This window comes from Grampus griseus (genome assembly GCF_964374135.1).
Source record: "Grampus griseus genome assembly, chromosome: 11".
NCBI classification, from domain to species: Eukaryota; Metazoa; Chordata; class Mammalia; order Artiodactyla; family Delphinidae; genus Grampus; species Grampus griseus.
In genome coordinates this window covers 71763430-71774612 of record NC_139005.1, presented here as the reverse complement: position 1 = coordinate 71774612, position 11183 = coordinate 71763430, and positions in this window count along the sequence as shown.

The window sequence follows — 11183 nt, the reverse complement described above, 5'->3', positions numbered from 1 at the left end:
TTGCTTTCTTTTGCAACATGTACCAGCATTAAGCACTATGCCCTAGTGTCAGAGCTAATTGCATTTTCAGACAGTGGGTTACCATGTTGGGGCAAGTGGTTGGAAATACAAAATAAGGAGCAGAAACTGAGGGTATCTTTTTGAATATAGAGTTCCATCTCACCTGAAGATACATTAATCTCTTGGGTAGTTCAGACTACTAAACTGTCTCTAGAGTGGCAAATAACAGAAAAAAATAGAGACGGCGAAGAGACAGCTTAAGTGGTTGTGTCTTGGAGGTAACTGAAGTGCTCTGCGCCAAGGCCACAATGACTACAGCAGGAAGTTTCAAGGAGCTAAAACTGTGTTTGGGAATATAGGCCATGCTGGTTGAATTTCTTAACTCTTACCAAAATATATTAAAATTAAAAAATATATACACCCCCTAATTTAACAATTCTACTATTGAACATGTTTCCTAAAGAAGTAAAAGCACTATTATGTGAGAAGAAATGTAAATGTAGGAAGAGATGGAGATTTTTATGTTAATTTATTGACACAAACATAGAGATGTTTATGGCAGGATTGTTTGTGGTGGACAAAAAAAAAACTGGGAAATTGAGAAGATTTAACAATAGACGAATGGTTGAATACATTTTGGCACATCCATGCTATGCAATATTATGCAAAATTTAAAGAATGATATACAATTATATGTGCATTGTTCCAGATTGATTACTAGGTTACAAAAGTAAATTTAGGATGATGTGCATAATATGATAACATGATCCCTTTGTACTAAATCAAAATAAAAACTGTGTGTGTGTGTGTGTGTGTGTGTGTGTGGCACGTGCACAGGTGCACATTTTTGTGAGTATGGAGAAAGATGTGGAAGGATACACCAGACTGTTATTTGTTATCTCACTGGAGCAGGATTGGAAGAGTTGATGGGGTAGAAGGTAGGATCTATAAACTCAATCACTTTTAATGACTAGGTTTGTTTAGAGCTGCTTGATTATCAGAGTTTTCAAATTCAGTCTCTTTAAAATGAAAAACAAAACAACAACAAAAAACACAAAAAATTGGCCTAAAGTTGCCAATTTTTTACTTTGTCAAAATAGAACATTTAAATATTTATATTATCAATATTTTATAAAAGAAAAGACATTTAAAACAAAAAGAAAGGAAAGGCATGAGCTAGAGGTGTTCTTTCCAAGAAAGATAAGCTTTCTTTCTTGGAAAGATAACCACATGTAATATTGCTCTTATTTTTCTCAACATAATTCAGTGAAAACCTTATCATGGACCAAGTTTATGAGCCATTTGTCTAGTGGCAAGCACTGAACTCAGAGTCAGGACATTCAGCTTTTAGCACTCACTTTCTTAGCTTTAGACAACTTAACCCCTCTGGGCTATCTCATCTGGAAGGTTCATCAGAGAAGTCTTTAAAGCCCTTTTGCCTTGTAACATCTTATTATTCATGATGATTTCACTTCTCACTCTTCTGACAACTCCTCTGTTCTTTGTTTTTATTCATTCATTCATTTAGCAAATGTTTATCGAGCACTTATCTATAGATCTGGCATTGTGATTGCCACCGGGAATGTAGCCATGAACAAGATAGGCAAAGTCCTTTTTCTCTGAAAGGTTAAATTCTCTTGGAGGGACAATAAGGAAGCCAGTGAGTAAATAGATAGAGAATTATAGATTGTGGCAAGTGCCTCTGTGGCAATAAATAGGCTGATGTGATGGAGTGTGAATGTGGAGGCTTTAAGGAAAAGTAACCTCAGCTGAGTTTCCAAGGAAGGGCTTTCTGTGGATTTGAGCTGAGACCTGAAGAATGAGCAGGCATCAGCGACATGGGATCTGGATAAAGAGCACGCCATGCAGAGGTAACAGTTCATGAATTGGTAAAGGACTTGGTTACTCCAGGGACAGAAAGGAGGCCAGCGAAGCTGAAGTGTAATGAACAAATGGGGGAGGGGAGTGAAGGAGTAGGTTTGACCAAAAAAAGGATAAAGAAGTGGGCAGCCAGATCACAGACTGAATTTTCATATAAATGCAATGGGAAGCCATTAAAAGGTTCTAAGCAGGGAAACAATATGATCTGATTTATATTTTTAAAATGACCACTGGCTGCTGGGTGAACAATGGATGGTTTGGATGGCAGGGACAACAATTTGCAGCAGTCCAGGTGAGATATGATGCTACTTTGGATTAGAACTGTAATGAAGAAAATAGAGTGGAGTGGAACAATGCACGAGTATTTTGGAAGTCAGATCGACTAGAATTTCTGGATTGGTTGCAAGGGATAAAAGGAAGGAAAGAACCAAGGCTCACTCCATTGTTTCTGAGTTGGGAAACTAGATAGAAGGTGGTACCACTTACTGAGATGGAGAGAGGACCCAGAATGTAACTCCTTATTGGGAGTTGGGTGTGGGAATCAAGAAACTTGTTTCAACTGTGAAGAGCTGGAAATGCTGATTAGCCATCCAGGTAGAGACATCAAGTAGTGGTTAAGGGGCTCAGGGGAAAAGTCAGGGCAGGAGATAGACATTGAGACTCATCAGCATATGAATGATGTTTAAAGTTATTTAAAGAGAAAGAGGGTGTTGAAGCTTCAGCCCTAGGCAGCTCAACATCTATAGGTTGATTCCAGATCTACCAGCAAAGCTAACTAAGAAACAGTGATCTGTGAGGTAGGAAGGAAAATCCATGGTGTGCTAAGATGTCTGTAATTTATTTTAAAATACCTCAGCATAGACACTGTGATATGATGTATGTGACATCAACTGCCTTACTTAGGAGTTCACGGAGAATAGTAGGCTCAACATTTAATCAGAAAAGATTACACTCTGGGACATCTTTATTTTATGCTGGCGTAAGAAGCTCTACTTATATTGGAAGTGGTGTTTCATTGATGAAATTAGCTTTTCAAATAACAAGAGGATGTTTATAAATGTTTTCATTATTAAAAATTAGTTTTATTTAAGTTATGTGAGATGCTTCTCATACACAGGATAGTAAAAATATGTAATTTTGTACCTAGTGCATGGAAGTATTCAATAATTGTTGGATGTGTTTGTTTGTTTTTTCTCATTCCTTTGAAGCCACTATTTCTCTAAAATTCCTAATTTGTATATAATTTCCAAAACTATTCTTTAACTGTTCTCTTACTCTGGTATTTCTACTATGTCATTTGCTCTCTCTTTAAGACACTTAAAAATTTTGCTCAGAGCCTGGAATAAGAATACTTAATGGCAGACCTATCTTTATAAATCACCAGAATTAACAAAAGGTTTTAAAATATGTATAATGTTATGTCCTCCCAGAGGCTTGTTATTAAACACTTAAAATATTGAAGGAATATTTTATGTCAATTATGGGAGGAAAAACTTAGAAAAAGATTTAAAATAGTGAAGTAGAAGAGCAGAAAGAAGAAAGGAAAAAAGTGGTCTGGGGAGATTAGACTGAAGGGCTTCATGCATGCACATGCCAAATATAAACTATTTCTGTCAATGGTCATTTTTGCTACTGGGCCACAGAAATGGACCACATCGTTCCCTGGTGATCTTTAGCAAGGGTAAGGAAGATGGTTTGCTGATATTTAACCACACTAAAATATCGCCCCAGGAGAGTGTGTTTTTGAAATTTGTAAGAGCTCCCATCACACTGTGGTTTGTGATTTGAACAAAATGCCCTAGAATGAGCTCTGAAACAGCCCAAATATTGCAGCCTGACTCATGTTCTCATCTAAACTGCTCACAGTAAAAGACAAGCAAAGTATCCCAAATACCACAGAGTAGGCCCTTCAGATAACACTATTTTACTGGTGGAAAAGATAAACACTTTTTTGCCCAAATTTCCATTGTGATCAAGGAAAATTTGCTGAAGAAGCAGTACTAATCTACAGAGAATTGTGAAACTGATGAGAGGTTCAAGTTACCCATGATTTGCTTTACAGCCAAAACAAATGCAATATTTAGAAGCTTTCCCATAGGTATCTAAGGGAAAAGGGGAATTTTCACTGTGATACAAATACTTTTTTTAGGAAAAGGATATTGTGATCCTGATACGAGAAAGCATGTTCTTAATCTGTGTCTCTAGCTTACTTACATGAGATGAGCAAATTAATGTGTTGTGGTTTTTTTAAGTTAAAATGACTCTCTTCACCCCATACGAATTATCTGCAGGTTTTCTAATTAGGTAAAGTGAAGTAAAGCAGTAACAGCCGGACTCTCTGCCCAAGTCTTTTCACTGGATCTGTTAACAAGAATTTCTCTACAACAGCTTGTTCAAAGACTCTTGTTAAAATTTTAGGCCATAAAAGTAAATCTACTGAAAGTATATAGGCATTCTCTGTACCCATAGAAACCTGTCTGCTTCTTTCTGAATTAATCTGCTGCTGCTGTCCTACAGGAATGGTCTAAGGATGTATGTATGCAAAGTCACAGATTAATTCACAAAAGAAAAGGCAGTTTTGTTTGTTGACATTGTTGACATTGGACAAGCTTTATAGGTTCAGATTAACACTCATTGAAAAACCCAAAGGCAAATAAAAAGCAAATGCTCTTTTGTAATATAGACTTTCAGGAAGAAGACTTAGTATAAATACCTAGGGACAATTTTAAAATTTACAAGATACTATATTTCACATACGTATATGCTTTATAACACAGCAAATATTATGGGTAGTTCTCATAATACTCTTACTGGAGGTAGTTGATGAGATGGTCACATTCCTGAAGAGAAAGGCAGCCTGTGTCCATGTGGAGTCTTTTTCAAAATTCTATTACTTTGGTCCCTTTGGGAAGCAGTATGAAGTAGTAGTTAAGAGCACAGACTCTGAAGTCACACTGTTTTCTCATCCCAGGTCTATCACCTGCTCACTGTCTGGTATTGATCAAGTTAGCCTCTCTGTGCCTCCATCTTTGCATCTATACAATAAGAGTTACAATAATATCTAACTCTTAGAGTTGTTTTGGAATTAGATGAGATCCATCTCTTTATTTTATTTTTTTAAATTAATTAATTTATTTTTGGCTGCATTGGGTCTTCAGTTGCTGCACGCGGGCTTTCTCTAGTTGCAGCTAGTGGGGGCTATGCTTTTTTGCAGTGTGTGGGCTTCTCATTGTGGTGGCTTCTTTTTGTTGTGGAGCACAGGCTCTAGGCACGCTGGCTTCAGTAGTTGTGGCACACGGGCTTCAGTAGTTGTGGCACACAGGCTTAGTTGCTCTGTGGCATGTGGGATCTTCCCGGACCAGGGCTCGAACCCATGTCCCCTGCATTGGCAGGTGGATTCTTAACCACTGCACCACCAGGGAAGTCTGATCCATCTTTTTAGAAACTTCTTAATAGATTTTTTTTTTTTTAAGAGCAGATTTAGGTTCACAGCAAGAGTGAGAGGAGGAAGGTACAGAGATTCCCCGTATAGCCCCTGACCCCACACGTGCTTGGCCTCTCCCACTGTCAACATCCCCCACCAGAGTGGTACACTTGCTACAACTGATGAACCTAGATTGACACATCATAATCACCATAGTTCACAATGGGATTCATTCTTGGTGTTGTACATTCTATAGGTTTTGACCCATGTGACATGTATAATGACATATATCCACCATTACAATATCATACAGACTAATTTCACAGCCCTAAAAAACATCTTGCTTCATCTAGTCAACCCCCCTCCCCTCAAATTCATGGCAACCACTGATCTTTCTACTGTCTCCATAGTTTTGCCTTTTCTAGAATGTCATACAGTTGGAATCATATAGCCTTTTTAGATTGACTTCTTTTACTTAGTAATATGCATTTAAGCTTCATGTCTTTTAATGTCTTGATAGCTCATTTCTTTTTTTTGCTCTACTGAGGTATAATTGACAAAATTATAATATATTTAAAGTGTACAATGTGACGATTTGATATATGTACACACTGTAAAAGGCTTCCCACAGTCGAGTTAACACATCCATCATCTAACATAGTTACCTTTTTTTTTTTTTTGGTGAGAACACTTAAGTTCTACTCTTAGCAAATTCCAATTACATAATACAGTACTGTGAACGATAGTCACCATGTTACACATTAGATCCTTATTCATCTTAAAATTGAATGTTTGTACCATTCTACACTGTTTCTATGAGTTTGACTTTTTTTTTTTTAGAATCCACATATAAGTGATACCATGTAATATTTGTCTTTCTCTGACTGGCTTAATTCACTTAGCATAATGCCCTCCAGGTTCACCCATGTAGTTGTTATGGCAGGATTTCCTTCTTTCTCATGGCTGAATAATAGTCCACTGAATAGATATACCATATTTTCTTGATCCATTCATCTGTTAATAGACACTTAAGTTGTTTCCATACTTTGGTTATTGTGAATAATGCTGCAGTGAACATGGGAGTATAGATATCTCTTTGAAATAATGCTTTTGTATTCTTTGGATATATACCTAGAAGTAGGATTACTGGATCACATGGTAGTTCTATTTTTAATTTCTTGAAGAAACGTCATACTATTTTCCATAGTGGCCGTACCAATTTACATCCCCACCAACAGTGTACAGGGTTCTCTTTTCTCTACATCATCGTCAGCATTTGTTATCTCTTGACTTTTTGATAATATACATCCTAAAAGGTGTGAGGTGATATCTCATTGTGGTTTTCCTTTGTATTTCTCTGATGATTAATAATGTTAAGCACTTTTTCATATATCTGATGGCCATTTGCATATCTTTTAAAAAAATTTATCGTATTTTTTCATTGAGATATAATTGACATATAACATTATATTAGTTTTAGATGTACAACATAATGATTCGATATTTGTATATATTACAAAATGATCACCACAGTAAGTCCAGTTAACAGCCATCACCACACACAGTTACAAAGTTTTTTTTCTTGTGATGAGAACGTTTAAAATCTATTCTCTTAGCAGCATTCAAATATACAATAGAGTATTGTTAACGACAGTCATCATGCTGTATATTACAGCCCCAGGACTTATTTATTTTATAATAGGAAGTTTGTATCTTTTGACCACCTTCACCCATTTTGCTCACCCCTACCTCTGGCAACCACCAATCCATTCTCTGTATCTATGAATTCATTTGGGGAAGGGGGTAGATTCCACATATAAGTGAGATCAAATGGTATTTGTCATTCTCTGACTTATTTCACTTAGCATAATGCCCTCCAGATTTATCTGTGTTGTCCCAAATGTCAAAATTTCCTTCTTTTTATGGCTGCATAATATTCCATTGTATATATATTTATCACAACTTCTTTATCCATTCATCCATCAGTGGACACTTAGGTTTCTTTTATGTCTTGACAGTTGTAAATAATGCCACAATGAACCTGAGGATTCAAATATTTTTCAAGTAGTGTTTTCATTTCATTCAAATAAATACCCAGAAGTGGAATTGCTAGATCATATGGGAGGTCTATTTTTAATTTTTTTTTTTTTTTTTTTTTTTTTTTTTGCGGTACACGGGCCTCTCACTATTGGGGCCTCTCCCGTCACGGAGCACAGGCTCCGGACGCGCAGGCTCAGTGGCCATGGCTCACGGGCCCAGCCGCTCCGCGGCATGTGGGACCCTCCCGGACCGGGGCACGAACCCGTGTCCCCCGCATCGGCAGGCGGACCCTCAACCACTGCGCCACCAGGGAAGCCCTATTTTTAATTTTTTGAGTAACCTCCATACTGTTTTCCATAGTAGCTGCACCAATTTACACTCCCACCAACAGTGCAGGAGGGTTTCCTTTTCTCCACATCTCACCAATATTTGTTATTTTTTGTGTTTTTGATAATAGCCATTCTAACAATAGTGAGGTGATATCTCTGGTTTTGATGTGCATTGCCCTAATGATTAATAATGTTGAGCACCTTTTTATTTTATGTACTTTTGGCCATCTGTATGTCTTGTTTTGAAAAAATGTCTATTCAGATCCTCTGCTCACTTTTTAGTCAGATTGTTTGATTTTTTTCTTTTGTTATTGACTTGTTGAGTTCTTTATATATTAACCCCTTATGAGATACATGATTTGCAAATATTTTCTCCCTTTTGGTACATTGCCTTTTTCATTTTGTTGATTATTTCCTTTGCTGTGCAGAAACTTTTTAGTTTGATGTAGTCCCACTTATTTATTTCTGCTTTTGTTGCCAAATCCAAAAAATCATTGCTGAGACCAATGTCAAGGGGCTTACCACCTATATTTTCTTCTAAGAGTTTTATGGTTTTAAGTCTTACATTCAAGTCTAATTTATTTTGAATTAATTTTTGTGTATGGTGTAAGATAGTGGCCCAGTTTCTTTCTTTTGCATGTGGCTGTCCAGTTTTCCCAACCAACACCACTTATTGAAGAGACTGTTCTTTCCTCCATTATATATTCTTAGTTCCTTTGTCATAAATGAATTGACCATATACACATGGGATTATTTCTAGGCTCTCTATTCTGTTCCATTGAGCTATGTGTCTGTTATATGCCATTACCATACTGTTTTAATTATTACAGCTTTGTAATGTAGGTTGAAGCCAGGAAGCATGATGCCTCCAGTTTTGTTATTCTTTTTCAGAATTGCTTGGCTATTCAAGGTCTCTTGTGTTTCCATACACATTTTAGGATTGTTCTATTTCTGTGAAAAGTGCCATTGGAATTTTTATAGTTATTACATTGAATCTGTAGATTCCTTTTGGTAGTATGAACATTGTAACAATATTAATGTTTCCAATCCATAAGTGTGAAATATCTTTCCATTTATTTGTGTCTTCTTAAATTTCTTTCATCAATGTCATAGTTTTCAGTGTACATGTTTTTCACCTTCTTGGTTAAATTTATTCCTAGGGTTTTGGGTTTTTTTTTGATGTAATTATAAATAAAATTGTTTTCTTAATTTCTCTTTCTGATAGTCCATTATTAATGTATAGAAATGTAACTAATTTTTGTATATAGAGTTTGTATTTTACAACTTTACTGAATTCATTTATTTGTTCTAACAGTTTTTTTGGTAGAGTCTTTAGAGTCTTCAGTCTATAATATCATGTCATCTACAAATAGTGACAGTTTTACTTTTTCCTTTCTGATTTAGATGCATTTTTTTTCTTTTTTTTCTAATTGCTTTGGCTAGGACTTCCAGTATTATGTTGAATAAAAGTGGAGAGAGTGAACATCCGTGTCTGTTTCTCATCTTATAGAAAAAGCTTTCAGCTTTTCACTGTTAAGTAGGATGTCACCAGTGGGCTTGTCACTTATTGACTTTATTATGTTGAAGTGTGTTCCTTCTACACTCACTTTGTTGAGAGTTTTTGCTGCTCCCTCTGGGCAGAGCCTGGGTATAGCTGGAGGGATTGTTCTCACACCCATTTAACAAACTGCTTCTTTGTTTGCTATATTTTGAGATTCGTGAATGCAAGCTCCATTGGCTCTCAGAGCTAGGCAATTTGGGGGCCTGTCCCTCAGGTGTCAGTCATAAAAGTTGGGAGACTAGATGTGTAAACAACCTCCTTCTAGAGTGACCCTTGCAACCTGGTTCTATTGTTGGAGCAAGACAAAGGGAGAAGGTGGAGGAAATGCCCACCACCTATTTCAGGCTCTGGGGAAGATCCCAGTCAGCAAATACATGTGGGCTAATTAGGAGCTGACCCTCAACAGCAACTGGGAAAGTATACTATCAAATCCCTTCCAGGGTGAGTTGTGTGAAATAAAGAACCTGTTAAAACAAAGCTGGCTAAACAGTGCCATGTGACTATGACAGAGGCAATAGTAGCCAAAGAATAATCAAGCTCTGCATTTCTCACTGATTTTTCTAAAAGTTATATACTCATCTCTTATTAATGCAAAATCAACATTAATCCAATGTCAGAGTCTTTCTGTCCACATAATAACTATTAAATCATAGTACTAGGTTGGCCAAAAAGTTTGTTAGGGTTTTTCCATAAGATGTTATGGAAAACCCGAACAAATTTTTTGGCCAAACCAATATCTGTAGCGAAATATTTCACAATACTAATACATTCACTTAACAGAATTATAAGAAATCAGAAATTCCAGTTTCTGCCAGTTTCTTGTCAATCAAAGGAAACTGAGAACACCGATATTTGCCTATCTCATTAAACATGCACTAAAACATCTGACTATACAGAAAAGAGAATTGGGGTTGGATTAATTCTTTGTCTAAATATAGACCCAGAGGCTTTTGGGGGAAGGATAGCTGCTTATTTTGCTTTGGAATAATAAAATGAAAAATGATACATTACATTCATAAATTGTTAACCAATCAACAACACAGGTATTCATATAAACACATCAACAATATATATATTCATATAGTGTCCTTATTCTAAAATACCTGCAATTGTTTAAATATCATATTTTTTTCAAATGCTAATACCATAGGTAACATACACTTTAAAATATACTTATTGACTTCCCAAAGTTGTGGGACAGCAATAATAGTTTTAAAACCTTCCTTCAACTGAATTAATGAAATTTTGTTTCAAGGAACTATATTACTGCACCCTCAGCCAGCCTAGATTGAAGAGCTAGGCAGAGAGCACTCAGTGAATGGGATTGTATTTCCTTTCATCTCTGCTTGCAGACTGGCTGGCTTCAGACTGTGCACATAACTTTCTTGTAGAATTTCGGTAAAGGTGAAAGAAGTAATCAACACACCCGAGTGTAATAATGGGTGTCTCTCCCATTTCTCTTAATGGTATAGCCATGGTCAGTATATTGAACCATAGGAAACAACTGTATTAGTTTTTATCATCGAATAACAAAGTTCATCATCTTTTTAGAATATAACATCTGAGTCCTCCCCATCCTCCACTTGATTACTAAATCAATGCCAAACATATGGCTTCTATTACATGCAACCCTCGATTTCAAGTTCAAAATTCCTTTGCATTCAATGTTCAGTTACAGATAACAGAAACTACTCTAGCTAGTTTAAGCTGAAAAGGATTTAGTACAGGAAATTAGGTGCCTGGAAATCAACTAAAGGGCTAAAAAGCAATCTTTATGCTGAATCTCTAGAAATGACTCCCAGAACACCCCCATAGAATTGTACCATCAAGCAAGTTTCTACCGTCACCATGATCAGAAGAATCAAGGAAGCATGTATACCATTCCATGCCTCTTCTGCCAGAATGTAGGGAAGGTGAGGCTGCCACCACATCCAGTTCCAGGACCACT